Consider the following 25,698-nt stretch of genomic DNA (forward strand, 5'->3'; position numbering starts at 1 on the left):
TACAAACCTGAACGTCACAGACAAGCTGGGCGAGACCCTCTTCCCCCGACAAAATCCGAAAAAGGATGCTGGACATTTGTATTCATCAAGCATATGTGCCAGTCGATCTCAACGACCGCGCCGAGCGGTGTGAGGGTTGATTTCGACGCGCAAAACACCTTTCAAACTCCTTCCTGCGTGAGTCGGGAGCAAAGCGCTTGCGAGGCTGATGAGAATAGCGGGACGATTTTGGATGAGAGATAGTCGCGAGGTGACGCGAGTCAAATTGGGGGAAGATAAGGGGGCGATAAGAGAAAAGAGGCTATTAAAACCAAAACGGAAGGAAGGAGACGAGAGAGAGGGAGATGAATAGACCCACGGACGAACACAAGGAAGACGAGTGGCAGAGCGTTTGGAAGTTGGTGGGGAGGGAGAAAGCAGGTGTGAAATTCATGGAGAGCACTTATCCCAGAATATATATAACTGCATGGCAGGAAATGAGATAGATGCAGAAGAGAGAGGATGGAAATAAAGCTGCCAGGGTGGAATGAGTCTTTCCGCGAGAGGGAAAGTTTGGTGTTGATGGTGATGGATGTGGAGGAGCGGGAGGCGGAGGGGGGGAGGTGGGGGGCCAGGCGCGGTGGGGACGGCGCTGACGGATGGCGGCGACGGCGGCCTCCATCGCGCCTGGCGGTCTCGTAGTCTTCATCATGGCTGTCCGCCGCGCACTGACGCGACTCCGTCTAATTGCGGCCCCTCGGGAGCAACGTGCTACTTCGCCTCTAATGAGGGGATCATCAGAGTCGCTAGGACGCAGATGTTCTTTCCAATTTACCATTAACACACACATTCCATAAAGTGTCGTGTGAACTGCGGAGAATTAGCACAATAGGCGGGGACTCGCTGAAGTCGCCAATTTAAGGACTTGACACCCTTTTTCTTCCACAGCAGCACTTTGAAACAGTAATCCGTGCCTTCATCACATCTGGGATTACTTTGGAGTCAACCAGCCGTCCCTCGAACGCCTCAAGTCGGTTCAAAATGCTGCTGTTCGCCTCTTAACTGGAACACGCAAGAGGGAGCTGAGCTGCTCCATGACTACGCCCCCGGCCCGGACATAGATTCTTTTCTCGTGCTGATCCTACACTATGGAACGACCTCCCAGTGCACATCAGACAAGCCTCAAAACCTGGAGACTGTCCTTTGGTTGAGTGTCTTATTTTAATTTTAATCCATTGTCCTATTTTTGATTGTTATTTATGTCCAGCACTTTGTTTCAGCTGCGACTGTTCTTAATGTGCTCGAGAAAGAGAAGTGAGTTGAGATAACTTTGCACTTTGGCTAACTGATAGCGAGTCAAACAAATTAAAAAGTTCAATGTCACCTGTGTGTGTCATTGTGACGTCACAAGTAAGAGATCAAAAGACTGATTTGGGACCATATCAAAAAATTTAAAATGTGATTGTAAACATGTTAGTTTAGATAAGTAACAGTGCAAAATGGTTCATGTTTTTTTGTTGTTGCCGTTGTCACCCACGCATTCCATCCCTTTCCGATAAAAGTGCCGCCACGGCAACGTCCGTGCTCATCTGTTCCGAAAATGCTCCTTGGATGACGAATGGTTTGATTACATTTAAAAACGATCAGGCGAAAAAACAAACAAACAAAAAAAAAAACGTTTTGACAGTCCATTGATGCGGACGCACCTGCACAGATGATTCACTGACAAGAGTGAAGAAGACATAACGGAATAATAAATGAATGAAGCTCAGAAAGAAGATAAGCAAGGGGTGAAACCAAACAAACAAACAAACAAACAAAAGGAAGTAAATGAAAGGTGAGCTGGCGGCAGCACGCGCACGAGTGCCAGCGGGTGAGGCGTTTACAGATGGCTGGATGTTGGAGGCGTCCCAAACAACACAGCTGGCAGCTAGCGAGGGGGGAGGGGGGGGGGGGGCAGCAGGTGATGGGGAGCGAGGAGAACAGTGCGCAGATCATACTCTTGATCGGCAGATCAAGAGTATGAATTCAAAAGAACGCGAGAACAATTAGGTGGCGGTGAGAGGGAAATCGCAGAGAAGGCGAAATTACACGAGAAGGGACGAACGCCCGGCGAAGGCTCTGCGCTCACGCCGATCATCAACGCGTGGACGAACAAACACTCACGCCGTGCCTGGTGCCGGATGAGTCTCCGGAAGGCTCCAGAAGCGCAACGGAAGGCGATCTCGCGACGCGCCGTCGCGAGGGGAGTCACGTAACATTGTTAGAAACAAATGAATTTTGCCCTTCAGCTCCTTTTTAGAGAACATCGAGATGTACAAAAAAAAAAGCAAAAAAAAAAAAAAAACGCTGAACCTTTGGACATCAAAAATTCAAAGGAGGTCAAATTAAATCCACCTGCAAATCTTATCATGCAATTTTGGCCCGTCCTGAATTTTCACCCTTAAGTCCAATATCGCCCGCTTTTGTGAGCATGCAGTACGTGACCTTTCTACAAGTGGCACACGCACAGACAGCGCCGGCGTGACATTTAGGGCAAGACGAGGCTTTTGTGAGAAGATTGAGGGATCTGGAGGGAAGGCCGCAGACAAGGAGACACACAAGTGACACGAATGGAGTGTCGGCAGAAATTGGAAGTGAAGTAGCGGCGGTCGTTTTGGACATCGCAAAGAAATCGAGCGGCGCGCACCGCTGCTGCCCGGTTTCATCCTTTTATGCTGTTAGGGCAAACGTAATGTGCTTTAGGACAACGACGACACCTGCAAGAAGTCAAAATGAGAGAAAATATGGACATCTGCGGGAACTTTTCACCCATCTAGCCATGTCCTAATTGGTCACTAAGATAACAAAAGTCATCATCTGCCGGTATCGCTACGGTTTGTTCCCCGATGTGAAAATGTAAAGTCATTGCAAGTCGAAGGCATGTTCTATTTAATCGCATCGACCCCGAATAAAAGACACGCAGGGGGAAAAAAAGGAGTTGAGTCAAGAACCGAAGTCGGGAGATGGCAAAAGTCAAATGAAAATTCAAACTGAGGATTAACAACGCTGTAACACGGAAATATCTGTTGGGAGGGGTTGCGGGCAAAGCTTTGCTTTGGAGGTTCTTCCGACCCCAAATCCTCGAAATTGGGAAAAGGGGTGCAGTTAGCATTCCCCCCCCCCCCCTACTCAGAATTAGCTGCTTTTGTGTCCTTTTCTGCTCCCAGAGGCAGAAGACAGCAGAGAGCGGGAGAAAATGACAGCGCGAGCGCGCGCTTGTGGGTGGCATCGGTTCAGGAATAGAAAGACATCCGCGCAGACACAGACAGGAGAGGGAGTCGGATAATGAGAACCAGGGGGAGGTGATGCCGGCTCGGCGAGAGCAAGATGGAGACCCGAAATAGACATGCAAAGTGCAAGGTGTTGAGTCAGAAAATGAAGGAAGAGCGAGCGACAGGGAAAGACGGAGGGCCAGAAAAAGAGCAGGAGGAAGGTAAAGTGTGAAAGGAAACGTGAAAAGAAAGAGGATGTGGAGAGGAGAGAAAGGAAGGCAGGTAGAGTGAAAATACGGCAAAAAAAATACAAATACAAATCAAGAGTGTCGGGCAAAGAAGAAACTAAATCGACACGGAGCATCATGTGCACACGCGCTACGATAACTGCAACTAGCCCAATTCTAAAAATACAACTATAACTACAACTTCAACGACCACGACCCCGCGGAAAAGATAACGACAATAATTAAAAAGAAAAAAAAAAATCGTCATTTAATGAGATACGCCCGTATTTATTTGTCATGGGAATTTTGCAAGCTAATCACAAACCCTTCAACTGAAACATTTACGCTTTATATACACACATGTTCAGATTCACTGAAATGTACTTCAGTACAAAATAAAAAAAATTGTACTACTAATTAGATCAAATTTGGCATAATACGGGGGAAAAAAATGCACCAAATATTTTCCCTCTGATTACCTTCACTCGTATTGAGGGGGGAAAAAAAAGTTAGCTACTGTGGCTCAGTCCTTTATGCCGTCAAAAAATGTGCTTCCGTTGCTTTACTAAGAACTGATTCACCCAAAAAAAAAAAAAAAAAAGCTAAATTAGCTAATTTTAGCTGAAATCACCTTTGCTGCATGTGTTAGAAGTTTAATTTTTTATATTTGTCGTCATCCGTGGATAACTAAGGAGCCTCTTTTGAGAAAGTAAGGAGTTACAGGAAAAAATAAACACTTCAAGTTGTTGTGACTTTTGGCTCGTACTGCGTGAAATGAAACCGCAATTTACTCGCTGAGTGGATTTATTTTGGCAGTTTTTACGCCTGTCCTGGCCCAACCCATTTTAAAATCCCTCTCGGGGATCGAACCCGCGCCGTCTGCATGTACCACGACGCGACCGGATCAAATACTCAACTACAGATACTGTTTGCGGAAGTACTTGCGCCGTGTTACGAGATGCACAAAAACACACTTCTTTGGCGGAAAGCATGCACAGGAGCACTTGGAACTGATTAGATTGGGAAGGGAGACCCATTACAGATGATGAGACACACTCAATTAAACAGGATCGGGCTGGAGTGCACCCCCGGGTGCCGTGCGAAACCAGCAAACCATGAGGGAAATATTTGCAATGTGTCGACCGAGCGCCGTGTGTTGAGGGGTTTTGTGTGTGTGTGTGTGTGTGTGTGTGTGTGCGATGCGCAACCAACCACCTCAAGGGAGAAGCAAAGGCGAAGCTCATGTTGACGACGCCCCCCTGATAGGTGTGATAAATGCTGCGACACGTCCGTGTCAAAGCAGAGGGTGATAATGTGCAATCACGGGGAGGGGGCCCCGCTCCAGGGTGGACGGGGACGGGCCAACGTATTCAGAGTAAATGAGAAGTGAAGGCGGATAACAAAGCAATCTCAGGATGAGAACTCACATTGGAACTTTCTTGTCCAGGACACAAGACGGAACGGAAACGCCATCATCGCACCGTTACTGTTGTCGTGCCCATTGTTCTCTAGTTAATCCCCCTTCCCGGCCGAAAAAAAAAAAAAAAAAAAATTCATCAAAACACAAGAGTAAGAGTTGATGAAAAGTTTCTATTTGTCGTCCTGTCATTCCTGTACCAAATGACCCCTAAACCTTTGAAGAGGCCAACAGGGATGGATCGATACTAACGCAGTGTGAAAGAACAGTCAAGAACTAATGAGACTGACACAGAGATAAAAAAATAAAAATAAAAGCACACACTGGCGTGTGTGCGTGCATAAGACGACCTCATCTATTTCGCCGCATCACAACAACAACAACAACCAAAAAAAACCCATCTGCTCATCACAGCGAGAAGAGACGAGGCGTCGGTAGGCACAATAGCACAGCTGCATCAATAATGCAGCCTGTGCGAAAGTATTCGCGCTCACGACTGAGAAATACTTCGTTGCCATTATAGAAAACGTCGACACTATACAAAAAAGCAATATAACAGCACGCAAATGTGCGCGGTTCTTGAACGGAGCGCTTTTTTTTTTTTTCGGGAAGGGGAGAAGCCAGAAATGCCGCCCTGTGCGGCCGCACATGCCGCACATGTCAGAAACAGCCGCTGCACGTACATCATCTGCAGTGGTACATAATCAACACACCACACTCCCCAGAATTAAACGCTTGAATGTGTCATTTGCACATTGAGGATCTGCAACACACAGATCCTGCAGTGTGATTGGATTCAAAGGGGGGGAATAAATAATCCAACTTCCACAAACACGCACTTGGAAGCATTACAGCCAGGAGACTACTTGTAAAAAGTTCAGCTCAATACAATTTTTCACGGAACAAATGTTCAAATATCTGATGTGAACGTGGTCAGTAATGTTGAAGCCCTGACGACCCACGAAAACTCCCAGCATGATGCAGTCCACGGCAAGCTACAAGAGGAATGAAGTGGAGTACATCGTAATGAATTTACAGACGATTTGGAGGGGAAACTCAACTTCCCCTTGCACGCATTTCAATGTCAACGCAATGCTCCTGGGCCGCCGTGTCAATTTGCTCCCATCCAAAGCCGTTTTCGCCGCCGCATTCCGAGACCGCAAAGCGCTCAGACACGCGATACGCGGCCTGACTGTCATACTCAAAACGGCGCGGACGACGACGAGGTCGCGCGTTAGGGTCCCCGTCCCGCGCTGACGTACGCACCTCGCGCGTGTCTCCGTTGTGGAGATAAATGTCACAAAAGTATATCAACACTCGTTAAAAAAATCGCCTCTTTTCAGTTTCGTCACAAATTTTTGTTGAACTCAAACCTTCTGCCATCTAGTGGAAGAGCACTGAATTGTTCTCCCTGCCATTATATGTCGCTGGCATAGATACGATATTATTTGCCACTTTCGGACCAATTACGTTGGACTGGACCTGATGATCTCTCACATTGGAAATCACCGCTGTATTGCGTTGGGGCGGGGAGAGAAGGGGAGAAAAAAAATAAATACAAAATTCGGCTTTTTGAAGCATTTATTTCAAGCTACAATTGCTCATCCGATCTGGCATCTTTGCCGAGTCAGCAGCTTTTCTCACCTACATTATTTCCCACCGACAAAGGCAGCTCAGTCCAAAAAGCCTCGTTAGGAATCTATATCTATCTATAAAAAAGAGGATGTCATTTTATATTTAAAAAGGAATAAGTCAGTGACTCTGGTATCAAGAAAAAAAAAAAAGGCACGCCGGGTGTTTTGAATTGAATCCATCACTTTGATTTGCCGATACGACGTCTCGATCAGCGTTGGAGGAGCTCAATCTCGTGCGTTGATTGCCTGAGCTCTCCACATAAAAGAAGCCGGGATGTTTCATTAAGGCGGCGATAATTCCGCCAGATACACTTTAGGAATCAGCGTGCATTCAGAGCTCTGCACAAAAAAAATAAAAATAAAATAAAATTGCACGGAGACAGAGCCCACGTGGGTACTTGGCGGGAAGCCGGAGGCAGGCAAGCGGAGGAAAGAAGCAGAAACAAAGATGTGACCCCCGCAAGGGGGGGGGGGGGGGGGGAAGAAAAGTGGAAAACAAACAGGACTAATCAGACAAAGAAGAGGATGAACCAGTGAGGAACGATCACAGGATAACTTCATACGTTCCAGTGCACCACGGGAGGAAACAGGTGATCGAGAACTCCAGATGAATCCCAGAAGAACCCTGGGAAAAACAAAACAAACAAACAAAACACAAAAAAAAAACATCTCCATTGTCTCCCACGATTAGCTCCAAAGCGCGTTCGTTACCAGCAGTTTCATCATCGCGTCACTGTTGTTATAATAAGCAGCTTATCCTTCCGGATCTTCCATTTGCTTTTTCGCCTATCAAGACTTCAAATAAGTTCATCTTAATGTGATTTCTATCCATCTCACGCTCGCATCAAAAATATCAATTTTGGATAGATGGCAAACAAAAATATAGGGGGGGGGGGGGGGGGGGGGGGTTATGGGAAACATTTAGGCACCATATCACCATCTCAAATTAGTGAAAGTGTGCAGTTTCAAATGAGGGTCTTGTACAGGAAAATTGAGTCATCTTGGGTTTGCGAAAAATGCTAAAACCCGAACCGATGTACCGGAGTTCAACATGCGCTTAGCAGTTAAAGCTGGAGTTTTAATTTGCAGTTCGAAGCCTCACTTCACTAGTTCCAGAGTGCACGGCACACATTTCACGACTTCTGTTGCCTGATAGGTTGTTGTTCCTCGGGCACGGTGGTTTCTGGTAAAAACAAACTGAAAACTCTGTTTTTAATGTTTTTGTCATTAAAAAAAAGTGATTATTTATTTTCATAAACGTGTGCCTTGTAACATTCCCCCCCCCTCAATTTTAGAAAATGACCATTTTTAATTCACCTTTCATTCAAAAAAAAAAAAAAAAACACGAAATAAAAAAATGCAATATCTAGTTACATTCAACTTTTATTTGCATTTCTATTTTTAACGTTTTCTCATAACCCTGTTTTGAATTGACGATTCGAAATACGCGGCGGGCCGAGAGCAAACCTGCAGCGAGCGGTCCAGACGAACAAACCGCACTCGACCCCGAACGTCACAGCCGCCAGGAAGACGTGCTGACCGCTATAATAACGTGCTGCCCTGTCGCGCAATTCGATGACATATGGATAATCCAGATAAAATGAATATAATACTAGTACTTGGCATGTGCACTATGTGTTTTGTGGGTTGTCCACTCAAGAAGAAGAAGGAAAAAAAATAAAGCATCGCATTGAAGCCAAAGTGGAAGTCAAGAGCACACGCTGCTCTAGTGGAGATGCAAACAGAGTCAAAAACACACTTGTTCAAAAGTGTGTGTGTGTGTGTGAGGATGTTACAATTGACTATTGACAACAACCAACAACAGATCAATACACTACACCAGACTCAAAACGTGTTGTGTTTTCTGTCTGGGAGGTGGGGGGAATGAATGAGGGGGCCTGTAGGAGAGAGACACGCGCGCACGCACGCACAAACACACATACACAGTGGCACGCTGGGAAACCATGGTAGCGGCGAATCACGATCACGCTGCTGCTGTGCCGTCGCCATGCCAACAACGGCGGCAGCTCTCTGTGGGTAACCCACACACCCACACCCACACCCCCCCCCCCCCCCCCACACACACACACTGGGGGTGACACCTGATGAATCGACACGCGCGCACGCGCACACAGAAAAAGGGAAGAAAAGGAATCATGCAGGTGGATGAAAAGGCAAGCAGAGGTGCACACAATGCCGAGCTTTGGACGTGATCCCACACAAACTCATGCACATGAATCATTTGAGCATCTCTGAAGCTCGCACACAAACACACACACACACACACACACACACACACACACGCACGCAAGCACGAACACTCTCCAATGTCAATATGAGGTTTCAAGGATATGTGTGTGTGTAATGAATTCATGCTACTCACACTCATTTTCCCCGAGCTTTATTGAGCCGAGGCACACCAGCAAACAAAAATGTCACAAAAAGTATATATAGTATTGCCTTGAGATATATATATATTTGAAATTAGTACTCTATAATATTGTACTTAATACAAAGATGTGTGTCGTGATAACATAAATCGAACGTAAAGAATTAAACAATTTGCGCACCGTGATTAGTTCGTTGCAGCTCATTCTTGTGCGCGCAACATGGCCACCGGGCGGCAGTATAATCCAGTCATGCGAACAAATGAGTTTTACTCGACTAATGTTCAGTGACTCAGTCAGCTGCAGTAATAAGAGTCATTCATCGCAGAGGATGAAGAATATATGACTGAGTATTGTTATAATGCTTGTCTGCGTGTGTTGCTGCACCATTTGCATTCAAACATCTCTTCCTTAAAGTGTTATAACAGCGCCACATTGATGCTATTCAGTAGCCTATCTATGGTGTTTCCCATTATGTGGTAGCAATAAGCTCGCGGAGTTATGAGTTTGCTATTTTTTTATTTTTTTAAAGTTTTAGAGTAAACTTTAAACAGTTTAAGGCCTCTTTTGTTGAAGATTCACTCATGATTAAAAAAAATAATAATAATTGCTCACAGGTCAAGCAAAAAAAGCAAAAATAATAAAAAAAGGGGCCTATTCAGTTGAACACAAAGCTGACATACATGCACACAGATATCATAAACATTCATTTTCAGACCAATGAAGAGACTTGAAAAAAAAGTCCCCAGCTCAGTGGACGCTCGTCTGCATACCAGAACGAGAGTGTAGAAAGGAGCAGCGGCGGAGATACAAAAAGGGAAAAGCACAAAAAAAGAAAGAAATAAAGAAAAAGAAAATGAGAGTGAGGCCCTTGACTGAGAAGAAATACGCCGCTTGACCTCCAGCAGCGCTGAGCATCAAGGGGTGAAGAAAAGCAGCCTTCCATTTTGAAATCAGCGCCTTCACTAAAGGCTGCTCGCACTTGAGAGATGCTTAAAATAACCATTGAAAAGTCTCATGGTTTTTGCTCGGGATTCACTCAAATTAAATAGGGATAGGGATTTAAAAAAAAATAATTAAACTGTTTATGTCTTTGCTTGAGCCTCGTGTCGAGCATTTCTGCCTCCTATTTCTGAGGTTTGGAGTTCAAATCCGGCCTTCGTGTGTGGCGTTTGCGTGTTCTCTTGGGACTCCAGTTCTGATCTTTGTTCCGGTCAGAACGCGAGCTGCAGGTCTTCAGTGCTCTTTTGGGGGAGTCCAGTCAGAAGACCATTACAAAAGTCAAGTCTACTTTTCGTGACTGATTTGATCAGACTGCTCCGTCAGATTGGAATCTATCAGCGCACCAAGACTTGCTCTTGGTTTTTGATGAGACTGACTCCAGGTATTTATGAACAATCTTCTTCACAATTACCTCAGTTTTTCTGCGGTTAAATTGAAGGAAGTTTGGGTTCATCGAGTTATTTATTTGTTTTAGACAGTGACACAACACCTCAATTGAACTGTAATCACCTGGAGACACTGCTAGATGTAATTATGTGTCATCTGCATAGCTACAATAGTCAATAATAAAGTTAAAATTCGACTCTAGGGTAGCATACTGTATGAAGGCAGAGCAAAAAGGGTCCAAGAACTGACCCTTGAGGGACTCCGTATGCCATTATCATTCGATCAGATTGAAAACTTCCAGTTGTTACGAAGTAACTCCTTGCCTCACCATTTAAGGACTATTCCGTTGAGTCCTACCGACTGTATGTTTCCAACCTGTTCAAAGGGATTTTATGATCTACTGTATCACTGTGTATTGTTGGTGTGTGGATGAGTCCCAGTCTACTATTGCTGACCCAACCAAAACACAAAGTAAAATATCAGGGCGCACCTGACTAGCGAACGAAAACTGAGTAGTTCGCAATCTATAACGTTGATTCTCCGACTTCACAACAATGAGCATCAGATTATTTGACAGATTTTTTTTTTTTTTTGCACCATACCTTTGGTCAGAAATGTGCACAAAATCACAAAGCAAACAATATGACAACAACCTGACACTGTACATAATGTATATATACAACCATGAACACACAATCTACCACGGGCACCCACGTAACTAGCACAAACCATCGAGCTGCATTCGTGTCAGTGAACGCAACACAATGTACAACGGCGGCTAATGAGGATGTACACAGTAATTACCCTTGCACACAAGAGCCAGGAAAGAGGCCGTAATTAACGAGACATTCACGCTGGAACACTGTCTGCACACGCACAGACGCACACGGGACTGCAGCATCACTTTGTGTGAATTTGAATGTGTTGTGTTTGAATGTGCGATAAGATCTCGTCAAAGTGAGTTTGCCACTTTTGAAATAAATGTGTGTGTGTGTGTGTCTGTATGTGTGCCCGAGGGCATGTTCGCGCCGCACGCCGTCCTGCTGACACACCGCCAGGTCGGCGGGAGGAACAGGAACAGGCGAGAGTTGACTCACAACCGACATAAGGACGAGAATGCTTTTCAATGTGAAAACTAGAACGGAAAATTAGAAATCCTTACCACCAGATCATCATGCTGCTTACTCAAGATGCAGATGCAAGAAGACTAAAAATTGTTTTGCATTTTTAGCGATTTTTCTGAATATCTCAGTGAATAATACTTGCACGTGAATGGCAAAATTGAGTAAATATGACGTTTTCTCACACACTTTACCACTCACTAGATGGTAGTATTGAGCCACAACATGCATGAGGATCCAAGCCATGCCGGTGAACTGTGTTCCACTTGCAATAAAGACACACAAATCAATGGCTATCATTTTTCTAGCGAGCGCGAGAGAGGTCAGATACACCATTTGTCGGACAGTGCGACACAATAACGCGACAACGCAACATAACAAGCACAGAGGCGGGCTAATGAAGAGATATCGCAGGGAGCGAAAGCAAGTGAAGAGCTCCAGGAGAGGCTCCAATGTGATAACAACAACAGAGAAATGGGAGCAACGGCGTGCCACAATGGCCGCAATATCTGCAGCTTTTTAGTGTGCGTGTGAACGAAGACTCCTCGTGTTTGGAGACGACCCCCGCCGAGTCAAAGCTCGACTGCTGTGAGGAAGATTTGGAGTCAGATAGAAAGCGCACATGAATTTGGGCTTTGTTGCGTGGCAAGATAATAAAAGATGGAAATCTGAGCGGAGGCGCTTAAGTGTATGTTTGGGGAGCAAATGACTGACAGCACAAAACAGCCGTTTGGGCAGCGGACTTGACAGAAGCTCTTTGTGCGAACATTTTGCACTTGCGAGCCACTGTGTTTATACATGAGAGGCGAGTCGTTAGTGAAATTGGGTTTGTATGCAGGTTGTAATACTGGGAAATCTGCCAATCTACTCCTGCTCAGCTTGAACTTTAGTCAATAGAAACAAGTCGCTATTTGACATTTTAAACATTTCCACGAAGTAATAAGAAAAGAGAAGAGAACACACAGTAACCCGGTTTGAACTTTTCCACATTTTGCCACCGACAAATAAATGGTTTTCATTTTGAAGATAAAAATCGGACTAATATGGCGTGCAAAATTATTCAGCACTCTTTAATCTGATACCCCGAAATAAAACCCATTGCAACCAATTGCCTTCAAGTCACTTAACGTAGTCCATCTGTCCATAGTCCACGGCCGACAACGAGGCACTCTAAAGCGGTCACGCCAGCAGGCTATCGGAAAGGAAGATGGATTTTCGGAATGTTGGCATCGCTAGCTCAGATCAAGTTCTGATATAGGGGGTGGGGGGTAGCATGCCCCCTCCGCCCCCCACAAAAGAGAGAGAAAAAACTGAAACGGTGAAAAATCTCCCCACAATTCAGTACTACATAGTTCTCAGTCTGCGTGTTTTCAGCAACTATCGTCAAATGCAAAATGTATTTCTCAACAAATCTCACAATTGACTTTACAGGGACTTTGGTGAGATAAGGTAGCGTCTGTACATTATTGCCACTAATTTACAACAATGAGCTACGAGTATTTATGTGTCAAGTTTACTATTGATGAAGCGTAATTGTCATTTAGTGCAAAATGTGCTGAAAACCGATATGGGAATCGGAGTCATTAGTGATCGAAAGCGATAGCAATTTCGTTTACGGCAACAGCAAAGACTCAGTGTTGAACCATACACACAATATTATATTTAAAACTAAATACAAACCAAAATAGCAAAACCTGTGATGTTTCCCTTAATGCGCACAAATTTGTACCATCATTGTGTGTGTGTGTGTGTGTGTGTCTGCGCACATCAGCATCCATGTAGTTGATAAGATCTCAGTGTGTGTCTTACTCATATTATCCATCGTCTCATCATTAATCATTCCCCCTCAGTCCAGACGCGGCCATCAGTTATTGAGAGGTGCTATCACTCGCAACTGATATATCCCCTCACACACACACACGCACACACACACACACACGCACACACACACACAGACAGACACACACACACACACACACACAATATAAAACGCTAATTGAGCAAGACAGACGACTGCAGTTCCCTACAATATCCATTTCTGCCAACACAGCTTCCATAAACTGCAGCAGAGAAAAATATGCGAATAATAACATATTTATATTTAATGCCACCCCCTCCAACGTGCAGCCAGACAAGCACTATACTCTCAGCAAGGAGATATCGATGCTTCAATTTGGGCAAAATGATATTGATTGCACTATTATTTGACCACTTCCCAATATGAATCGCTTGCTAACTGACTCCCCCCCCCCCCCCCCCCCCCAAAAAAAAAATAAAATTATTGTACGTACGACATTACACATGCTAGACTTTCACACCCATCCACTCCCATCTATTTTCTATAATGCGTAATCTCACACCCATGAATAATGAAACTCTCCCAGAACATCTGAACTTTAAATCAATAGTGTGGATTTAAAGTTAAATCCATTCCGTGGACTTTGTCCCAGTTATGTGATGAGTTCATTCTGAACACAGCCGTATATACCCCCAGTTGTAAGAGGGTGTGCACACTTGTGCAACAATCATCTCAGTTGTTTATTTTCCACTTCCCCTCTCCCAAAAGTGTCATTCCCCCCCTAATTGGCAATAGCTCACATTAACGGTGTAAAAAGTTGTAAAATGTTTCATCTTGGCCTCAATCATTTTTTTTTTTTTTAAATCACGAAAACCTGGCATTTCAACAGGGGTGTGTAGACTTTTTATATCCATTGTATTTTGAATTTATAGCACATATTTTGCTTGACATTGTATCTTTTACTTTATTTAATACTCTGTTTTAAGGTATCTTTATACATCCAGGTTATTTCTTTTGTCGTTGGGCTTTGCTCTACAAATGAATTTCGCTGGTGCAGGTTCACAAATAAATTACAAACCAGATGACAATTTGACAGTAAATGCATAATATATTGGTTTATCTGTGTTACATTTAGTCGGCCTAGATCAGTGATTATCGAAGTCCTACTCCTGGTTCGTGCCCTCTTGTGGCAGTCAGTACACCACATTATTTCAGTACAATTTTTATTTATGCGCACAACAAATTAAGTAAGTATCAATATTTAAGAACATTTGTTTTCCTGTACAACCAGTTCAGGGTGTACGCCGCCTCCTGCCCGATGACAGCTGGGATAGGCTCCAGCACGCCCGCGACCCTCGTGAGGAGAAGCGGCTCAGAAAATGGATGGATGGATGTTTTCCTATATTTAAGTGCAGTGTCAATGTTCAAACGGCATCATGTTTACACCTTTTAGGAATAAAAGTCATTTTTGATGACATTTTGTTTTTCTTTAAAGATGGTCTTAAAGATTTGAGAATTTTTACAATATTACAATAATATTATTATAATATATAATAATATCAAAATAATAATATAATATTATTGACGATAATATTGAGTATACATTCTAGGAATAAAACTGTTTCGTGTATTATGACTCCTTTTGTAAAGATGGTATTAAATGGACAAGATTTGAGAATTAATTTTTTTTAATTTTTTTTTTTTTTAGTGTGAGGAAGTCACTCGTGCAGCTCGGTCCTGGATTACCTTTTTGCCCCTCAAACAGATGGAAAAAGATCTCGGGCACCAGAGTCGCCGAAAAGAAAGCAGATGAAAAACATTACAACGCGATACAACCGAGATTTGGAGCTCTGGGTTCCCAAACCCGCGGTCACAGAAGCTCTGGGAGTGCTGAAGTGCATTATGGGATGTCGGGAGGCAACAAGGGAAGGTTCGCGACTGAGCGATGACGCTGACACGCCCCGACAAGTAGACCGGAGGCGACCGGGCGCTCGGCTTCCCTCCGGTCTGGCGAAAATGAAGTCAGGTCGCTTTTTGCTTTCACTTGAGATGTTTTTTGCATGGTGGTTGTAAACTCTTCAAAAAGTGCCACATGAACCAGGGCACCTGGCAGCCATTCATCACGGCCTTTGAAACCACGGTCTGGCTTTCAGGAGTGGGGGCTGGCGGGGGTTCTAATGTGAAACGATTGTTTCTCCCGGATGTTAACCTCTTAAGGTATGTTTGTGCCCTCAAAGTCAGAATTGGAATATTTTCAGATGGTAGCCTATCCACACTTGACATCCGCCCGAATACGACCTCAGGGTAAGATCATTTTTTTCCCCTCGGCATTTTTGTTAGAGTGCGGCTGCAGCTCTTATCCCCGTTTGTTTTTCCCCTTTGAGCTGAGGAGCGCGCTTTCAAAAAGTTGCATCACTGGCGAAAAGGTCCAGCCGCATCGAGCGTTCGTGTCGTAAATGTACGGGATGACCAAGGACAGGCAGCCTCATGCTAAAAATCGAGCAAGGAGCGGGTTCCGTCCGTACGTCACCTTGGCCATCGCAGCGAAAAAATGCAATTTCAAGCAGTTTGTCTTTCTCAAGCTAAAAATAGCACTAATCAAGTCCCCAAAGAGTCATAAGCAAATACACAGAATAGTAATTATGCTTCGCTCTTCCCAGAGGCCGGCATCAAAGTGCAAGCCGCCGAGCTGATCAACAATTCACAAAGTTTAGTGTGAGAGGATGATCTAACACAAAAGGGAAACACAAAACAAGTACAGTACCTCGGTACTTCTGTGCGAGGAGGGGTCTAGAGGGACAGGGCGGGACAAGGAGATGGGAGAAGCCTGGAGAGAAGAAAAACAAACAAACCTGCCTTTTTGGCATCGTGGTCTCTTTTGCATGTGTTGAGTCAGATTGCAACATATTCTCACAAGAATTTGAAAAGCAAACTGCGCGATGTTAAGTGAGACAAACTGGAGTAAAAAAAAAAAAAAAAAAAAAAAGGGTGCTTTTGATCATATTCTCATGTGTTCATGCTACATCGAGTGCGCTTTCTTAACTCACTCACCCTGCTCTTGCTACCACTGGCATACTACTACTACTACTTTAGAGCGCTTCGTTGTTGGCTGCGAGTATGCGCAGGTCACTGAGAGAAGGCAGCACAGCGAGGGGGGTCAAACGTGACAAAATGGAACAAACGAAGCTGAAGAAATTCTGGAATCTTACTGGAATGTGAATAGAATCTTAAAGGAGCGATGGCTATTATTTCTTGGGTTTGTTTGTTAACTTAAACTGTGCTAATTGTTATTTGCTTAGCACTAGGTACCATTTAGTCCAATATGTAATTCCTTACAGTGTTTTTCTTTTGTCTCTGATTTAATGTTATCAATCCAATCCAAAGTGTGAAATAAAGCTCAAGAAAAGTTGAGTTGATAAAACGTCCTCGACGATTTTCAGGCAAGCTCAACGTAAAATATTGCAACGTGACAAGCTTAAAAAAAAAAAAGATAAGAGCTGCAGGAGTGTCCCAATACTTTTGTAGCAAACGAGTAAGGGAATGAAGAAAAAGAACAAAAAAAAGAGTGGTAAAGCACCTACAGTTTTAGGGATGAGTCACGGCACGTCTCCGACTTGTCGCCGACACCGCGGATGGGAAAAAGGGCGGTAGCGGGAGCAGATTAGATCCAGGCCGGTGGCCATGATGAGGCCTGCTACAGATCAGCGAGGAGGCCCCGACGATCAGCACCTCCAAAGAAGATTTGCTCTAAGGACATTACGATATGGTAGGAATAGACTTTAAAGCCCCTCTTTTAAGAAAAGTGTAAAATCCTCACTAAATATACGCTCGCTGGTCACATCATTGGGTACACCTCTCACAATCTAATCGGAGCCATTACATTCTAATACCAATACTAATGTTAACAACGCTTTGAGCAACGGACACTCGAACATATCGCCGTCGACGGATAATACAACAACACTCACAGGCATATATTCTTTATCCTGTGCGAAGAGCGACTCGCATTACAGCAGTTTACTGAGGAGGTGTGACCGTCCCCATGTATACTCCCCGAAGAAGCCGCCCAATGTATACATTGGGATTTGCTTAGTTTACCTTTGTGTGTCAGGGAGGAGCTAACTTTAGCCTGGGTTGTTAGTAGACGTTATGAAGCGTCGACGCAAACCTCTGCCTATATCGTGTATATCTGCGCAATTATTCTGACCTGTGAGCGTGAAATCTTTGAATATTTAACCCATGAAAAAAAAACGAATAATAAATAAAGCCACGAGCGCTATTTGCTACTTTGAGGGCTGGAGGGGAGCTGCTTTACGGGGCTCCGCCGAGACTCCGTGGACTCTCTGCAAACGGCTCTCAGGACGAAAGGAAGCCAAAGCGCACGAAATTGAGGTTTCCAAAAAAGATGCACAGGCAGTGGCACTCGCCCACTTCACTCCTCAATTTCATCATTTCATAGACGTCCCCGGGGAAGCACAGAGAGTGGGATCTGAAAATATATCAGTGCATGGTGCAAGACTTTCATTTTAAAAGCCACCTGCTGCCAATCATCCCTCGGGCACCTCTCCTGTAAATGCTCACTTTTGACACACCCAGAGAGGTATTCATTCAACCATTTTGCTCATTATTGGGGCCGTACAGTTCAAGTGCACTCGGTCACACTGAGAAATGTTTTCCTGTTTTTGCTCTCTCGTGGAGCTGCTGGGGGGGGAAAAAAAAAAAAAAAAAGTCACAATTACTTTTCCATTGAACCGCAAACACATGGTGTGATTATCCTGGCCTGGTTGCTGTCGCTAAATTGTTATAATACAAAAGAGAGGAATCGGGCAAGAAATAAAGGAAAGAGTGTGGATCTTATATTGACTGCACTCGTGTATTTCAGTGACAGATACTCCCCACTCTTTGCTTTTTAGCCACATGTTCGTGTGATACATATGATATGTATGATATGCATATTCCACAGCAAAAAGCTTTGTTTTTTTGGAGAATATACTGCAGTCCCATTTATTTTTTTTTTTTAAGAGGCACCTTTTCCGTCATGAAGGTGTAACATTATGACGGCTTTATCATAATCCTTAATTCGACTTTATTCTGGCATGATTCCGATTTTTTTTTTCCCCTGACAAAAAATGTGCCTGTTTTAACGTGTGTGTGTGTGTGCAGGGTCGACGTGAGCGGAAATGTTGTGGTATCGATCACACTGAGGTCACGGGGACGATTGTCTTTGCTTTGGCGTCGCCCTCGCTCCGTTGCGTCAACAGTCAGCGCTTTTCCGATAAAACTCCAGAGTCAGCAAACAACCATCGCCTTGATAATCAGGAGCACACTCAAGGCCAGAGCCGGACAATACTGTTGTATAGGACGGCGGGTTCTGGACTTATCTCAGATGATAGGACTGAATCCAAAGTATAATAGAGAATCCGGATCATCAAATACCATTGACGCCGAAAAGCCTAGCATTAAATGTAGCATCGCGGTCAGAATGAATCAACAACGCAAACCAAAAGGGACTCATGTTACAGAGGAAAAACAGGAGAGGTTCTCTGAGATGGATGGAATTGAAGAGGGAGACAAAGAAACTGAAAGTTATCACGGCGAATGATTAGACGTGCGCACCAGAGCGTCTTGCTCATTCGTCTCACTTTTGTCCCACGTAAATCTTTCATTTAATCAACTTTGAAAACACGTGGAAACGTGCTCTCTTTGGTATGGCCAAATTCTCTTTTTATTTTTGGCTGCTATTCAAAGACGTACAAACCGTGAAAGAATGTAAACGGATATGCAGTTAAATCTCGAAGAGGGAAATGACATTTATGAGTGCGAGCGTCACCTGCGAGCTATTAGAGGCTAATACGGTCTGGCTTTGGCGAAGCAGCGGTGTCACCTTGCCAGTGTCGAAGGAGAGTGATTTTTACTGGCGATCGTAACGTGGCCATTTATTGTACGACGGGAAAACATTGCTGACGAAAAGGCTGCAAACGTGATTTTCGATGTCGGCTAGATGAGCATTTGTTCCTGTTTGCTTTGTGTTCGCGATAAGAACAACATTTCAAACAACCCCACAGGCAGATGGAATATTTTGGTGCGACTGCGAAAGAGCATTAACTCGTTATTCTGCACACATTTTTAGTTTATTTTTTGAAAATATTATTACGACTACTTTTTTAACCGTCTAAAATTTACACCTTTGCAAATAGTGTCCAATGTGTGTCAAAATATTCAGAGCATTCAGGACATCTGCGCAATTTTTTTTTACTTTCCCCAAAATCCACATTTTCAATTTAAAAAAACAAAAAAAAGCTTCTTTTGAAATAAGTGGTGACATCTTCCAATTTTTTTCCCCCATTCAATTCTACTATTTGTGATACTCCAACAATTCCCTTTGTTAATTATATATATATATTTTTAAAATATATTCCAAGAATCCCCAATGTTCCCATACTTCCTTATTATTTTCCGAAACTCGTTTTATTCGTTTCAATCAATTCCACTGCCTTTTCGTCAGCTCTTCCGTGTTCAATATGTATCGAAATTGAATTCTCTCTTGGATAAAAGGAACCCCAAATGATGATGATAAGTCTTTTACTAATGACAGTGCATTACAATTCCCAGTGCGAGTATCCCAGTACGCAGCTTAAACGCGCAATGACGCAGGGGAGGCGAGCGGGCCAACTCATTAGATTGGGCTGCAGACTAAGTCGGATTAACCTCGTAACGGCTCTCTGAGACGCGCGAGCGAGTCGCGCTTAGCGATAGCGCCGGGAGAAAACCTGGCGGTCTCGACGTCCGGTTCGCTTGCCGCGTTGCCGCGAACGAGCCTTCCCTGAACACGGCGCCGCACGAAGATTCCAGATCCACGTGGCGATCTGCGGATTTGACGGCATAAAGCACGATAAAGCTTCTGACAGGAATTTGGCGGGCGAGGAAGGAGTACACCCACTATAAGGCCTGCAAAGTCACAACCTCGCCAACATCTGGAGATTGGACAAAATTGGCAACTGGCCCTGAGGCAACATATTGCTTTATTATTATATATATATTTCTGTTGTTGTTGTTGTTGTTTTCCCCCTCGTAGGCCCGTAGACTTGTTAATCAACACTTTACGTGCCGAAATATCAGCCCATATATTTGGACTCCGACAGCTAATGCCTTTTGCTCCTGAAAATAAATAAATAAATAAATAAAAATAACCACCATGCACCTTTAGCTGTATACTGAGGTCCTCCCCTCTATATCGGCAGTTTTCAAGCAACGTATACAGGCAAAACTGAATTTAGAGTTGTTGTATGTTCTGCTTGGATGTGTTGCTGCTCTGTGTGTGCGAAAGTCGCAGTCGTTTGATTTATTTCCGTGACCAAGTTAGTGTTTTGCATTATTTGTTAGCGTTACGCTAACAGACTCTCTTTTGAGTTGGAAGGTTTGAGACATTTTTTTTTTCCCCGTGTTTAAATCGACAAAAGTTTCAATCTTTTGTTTGATCGGTCAATTTTACAGTCAACTTCAAGTTACCAGCAAGAACGCGTTGCCTCTTATTTGGAGAAGCGTGCGAGCGAGTTTTCATAAGTATCCGTGTGTTTCCAGTGTTTGAGCAGGGTCAAACAATTCTCAAGTTTCTTTCGATGGCCTCTGTGTCTCAGTCGTCTGCTGCTATAGCAAAGAACCGGACCAAAAAGACAAAGCAAGAGTCGAGATCCTGGCATGACGAGATTGGATGGGTCCGGACACAAACGCTTGGGCTTTTTAAGCCAACGTGACATCTTGGCTTGTCAAGTAACGCGTGGAATTCAATTAATTAGCAACAGATGAAATGAGACGCTTTTGAGTCATGCTAATCGCAATTAGCAGCGGAGCGTGCCTAATCGCCGCGTCTCGCCAACCTCGGCGTCTGAAAGCTCGCCGTGGCAGAGTGAAGGAAGGTGGTGCTGAAGTGGGGCAAACAAAGGAGGCCAGGGCCATGATAATAATCCTTCAAATATTTTAAGGAGTCATATCCAAGAGACAAATGTGAAACCTTCCCTGTACAGTGGTGCCTTGACATAAGAGTGACCCCGGCTAAAGATTTCTTTCCGAGATACGAGCAGTTGTTCGACCCATTTTTTTCCCCTTGTCGTGTGGTTTGTGTCAGCCAAAACCGCTTTCAAATAAATCCCCAAATTAGGAGTTGCTGCTCTGTTCTCCTCCTCTCCCAAAACAAAGAACAGCAGAATCCACCCAAACAAAGCGTTTTCATTAACATGTTAACAAACATTAAGTGGCACAGTGCTTTTTTGTTTGTCATGCCACAGAAGCGCACTTTGATTCACAGCCAAGTCCTGATTGGGGCCTGACCCAACGCAAAGCACATTAGCCTGTCTGGACTTGTACTTTTCCCTAATGCCTCGGGCTTCTTTTAGGTTCATGCTTTTCTGCAGCACACGAAAGTGCTCATATTTGTGCACGGCCATGTCAGTTCGGACAACGCAGCTAAACATATGCGGAGAAATGGGGGGGTGGGGGGGGGGGGGGGAATAGAACAGCAGCAGGAATACTGACTTTGTCCTCTGAGTGGAGACAAGGGGAAACCTGAATAACATACCGACTAATGCATTACTGTCAACACTGAGGACAATACTGCATTATAATTGAATAACGGAGTAGTTTGTGACCTACAACATTCGAATACGCGAGTGGACGAAAGCATTCATTTGCAAAATATCCTCCTTGCCTTTCAAAACCACTTCCCGGAACTCCCTCCCCTAAAGTGCATCTAGTATGGAAACAATAATGTTAAGGTATGATAAGCCATCGTGTGTTCGCAGAGGCCGGGACAGCTGTGTTTAATAGCACCCCCGAAAAACAACGAGCAACGGTCTGAGGGCGAAATTAGCTTGCAGAGCATAGCCAAAGTTGGCTTCGCTTAAACTGCTTTTGGTTCTTTGAACAAGGGAGCGATGGCGCATCGAACAATGACTAAACACAAACCACGTTCAGCCGGGCTCGAGGCGTGTTCCTCCCTCCCAAGTACAATGGAAAGGATGTTTTCATGATTCAAGCCGATCGTCATTTTCGCAGCCGTCGGCATCAGCTCGTTAACGCCGGTTTAAGCCACATGTCGCTGTGGTTGGTTGGTTGTCCGCTCAGATGAAGATTGTCAGTGCATCGTGCCATCTACCCTGTTGCTTGTTAGAGGTGAACGAGTTTCTCAAATTTGGCCTGGCTGCGAGTGGAAAACCTCCAGTCCCATGACTTCTCTCTGCTGTGAAACGCGGTGGGCGCGCCCGCTAAATGGTAACTGGAATGGAGCCCACCGGTAAGTCGTGGGGCCTTTCCACACCGCGACAACGAGGCGCTCTAAAGCGGTCGCACCAGACCGTAGCCCCGGTACAGACGCTGGACTCGACTTGACTTGCTTGATTTTTGTCACAGTAACTCGGTACCTGTTTGAAACTTGAATGTTTAGACTTACTTATGACCTGCACATTAATATGCGACGAATTCCCAGCTGTTGTATGATCACATCGTGTCAATGGACGGTGTATGGACCGTTTTGTAACTTCATTGAGGTGAGCGGCTGGCCCAGAAACACTTTGCGACAAGAGAAGTTCAGTTTGACCTTCCCTGGAATGTTTCGCTGGACAAGGACACGACTTAAGGCTATGGAAGTTTAATCTTCAGAGACAATGTCTGATTCCATTCGGCTTGTTTTAACTTCATTTCCAACAAAAGGCCCCTTTTCATTTGGAGCAGGTTGAAGCTCCTTCTCGATGACAGAGGCCCACGCGAAGCTCCCTTTCGAGGGAATAGTGGAGAGTCTCGCTGAGACGGACCTCGCAGGTCTTTCGAGGGTGGTAAATGGACAAAGCCCACGGGATCATTGTGAGGAAAGTGCATTTTGCATCCAGTACGTCAGGGTGATACAAGCTTCTCCTTGGTCCATTTAGGGGACGGGAATGGATTTGGTGTCAATGGCCTGGACAAAACTCCTGGGATTATCCAACATGCTGAGTGGAAAAAAAAAAAAAAACAACCAAAAAAAATAAAAACCAAGAGTATCTCTTCCTTGTCCATTTCGCCCATTCAACAATCCTTTTCCTGACTTTCAAAGCAAAGGGCCTTGGTGATTTAAATCGATATATTGACCCAAATATTCTTCGTCAGCAGTCTATTGGGTTACAAGACGACTTCAGGCATGAATTGAAGAAGAGATCCAAAGACAAATGTAGAGGACTAGTATCCACACTTCATAGAAATTTGACTTTTACGACACACGTTTGAAAACAAATATCGGTACTTTCTATTCCTCAGCTTGTCAAAACGGCTTCGATTGAAGCCGACAAAGTGACCGTCCACACGTCGTACACTGATGCCGCTATTCACATCAAATGACCAGCTGTCATGGCGGTGAGGAGGCGGCGTGTCGGAACATGCTAATTTAAACGTGTCAGCATATTATACGCGTATATAGATACACGTGTATGTATACAGTACGCGTCCATATGGACAGGCTGTCTGCGTGTGCACTCATTGCATATACGTTTGCAGACGTGAGTTTGTACTTGAAACATCTCGAAGCTGCAACCGACATGACAACTAAATGGTAGACGCTCGCATGTGTACTTTTGCAAGAGAAGCCGCAAAGAAGATGACAAACACAATTTTCCTGACGTGTGCGCGCCTGTGTGTGTGTGTGTGTGTGTGTGTGTGTGTGTGTGTGTGCGTGAAACCATTTCAACCCGGCTCATGGGGGCAATGCACCGTCTCGGAGCGAAGAAGCGGCGAAATGGATTCACAGGCACGCCACATTTATCTCTATTACTTCCTGCAACGCTCGCCATCAAAATTCTACAGGCGGCAGCCGGGGGGGGATTTTGCAGCATGACGTTCGCATCTGATGTTCAATGCTTTCTCTAACTTGGTTATCCTTTAAAGGGAAAGAAGGGAGGGTGGGAGTTGCTCTCCAAACCCGCTTCTTAAGAAACACAAGACGCCTTTTATTTGCACGGGAATCTGCTGATGCAAGTCCGCTGCAATTTAAACCTGCTTCAATAATAACGTCAGGTGACGAACTCTTACACAACTTCAGTGATTTGCTTTTTTTTGGTTCAAGACGTGTACTATTTGCAACTCACCATTTTCCGACTCGTACTGTATCGCGAAGTCAAAAATGTAATAAAATGACAGATAGCAAAGTAAGTAGTCAGTGACATCCTCATCTGTCAGCAGTTTATTTTGAACAGTCATGTTGAAAGATGAATTTGAAATTATTTTGGAAGTAATTTGGGATCCATCAATATATTGTTTGTCCAGTGGGATTCATTAACTCATTCACTGCCAGCCTTCCCAGTTAACATGGATATTTGACTTCGAAAGCCGTCAATGGCAGTGAATGTGTTAAAAAGAATGAAGACCGGCCACGATTAAAGTTTAAAAGCAAACAACACTTACCCGCGTCGGTTGCGCCAGCTGGTGTTTTGACACGAGCATGTGGACGTCTTCGCCAGGCGACCTCTGAACCCCTGTGACCCCACCGGGGTCTTCTGATGACTGTCCTTGGGGGGCCCCGCGAGGAGAAGGCGGACGATGCGGCAAAGCTGTTCAGGAGAGAAAGGTCAAGATAACAACAGGAATGAATAAGGTGATAATCATGTAGGATAATTCATAGATAACAGAAACAAATCCCATGTATGGTTTTCCTGCGTGCGGACATTTTCACACCACCTTTCGCGATCATTCTTGAGCAAACAGACTATAAAACAATCCATCCATCCATTTTCTGTAACGCTTATCGAGGCAGATGTGCCAACCGCTTGTACAAACATGCTGCTATTGATGAAAAAAAAAAAAGCTCATTTCTTTTATTATACACGGTCGACCTGCAAGGTGAGCAATAGGGGAAAAACAAAAAGGGAGATAAAGGCGGATAAGGCGGGCCTGGCAGTGGCCACGGGAGAGATGACAGATAACCATAACGTGTGCTGCCTTGTGTATGTGTGTGTGTGTGTGTGAAGAAAGTGTGGAGATAAGGTGGGAAGGATAAAGTGTTCCGACAGCATTTCACATTCATTGCGGCGGGTGACATAAGTGGCACGAAAATGAGATGAAGTGGGCGGCGCTGAGCACATCTGACACCTGTTGCCACGGCGCAAGTGGCCCAAAAAACAAGTGTGTATGTGTGTGTGTGTGTGTGTCTGATCAGATGAGGTTAAATGCTTTCCACTTTGTCTTCAAACTCCTCCTGAAGACCAGAGTTGAGATGTGCCGGTCGTCATGGAAACGGGAGGCTGCGACAGTGACAGGCGGGCAGCGGAGTGACGGCGCCTGGCGAACAACAACGGGGAAACCGGCTGCAATCTTCAGTTGCCGACCACTACTGGTTTTGAAATACATTGCCGATGCGCCCGACACAATTTATCGGATCAGCGCGTGTGTCAGAAGCGGCACAGTCCGGTGGCTCCACACGGTCAATTTAGACTCTGCGTAATCTGGTTATTGATGATCGGATTAAGCGCCAAT

The 25,698-nt window shown here is 44.6% G+C and overlaps 1 pseudogene; it reads right to left on the minus strand.

Moving 5' to 3' along the window:
* Window positions 1-25,698, minus strand: part of LOC133398085 (tudor domain-containing protein 5-like) — a 50,702-nt pseudogene that overhangs the window by 11,697 nt on the left and 13,307 nt on the right.

This window comes from Phycodurus eques, chromosome 23, assembly GCF_024500275.1.
Source record: "Phycodurus eques isolate BA_2022a chromosome 23, UOR_Pequ_1.1, whole genome shotgun sequence".
Classification (NCBI taxonomy): Eukaryota; Metazoa; Chordata; class Actinopteri; order Syngnathiformes; family Syngnathidae; genus Phycodurus; species Phycodurus eques.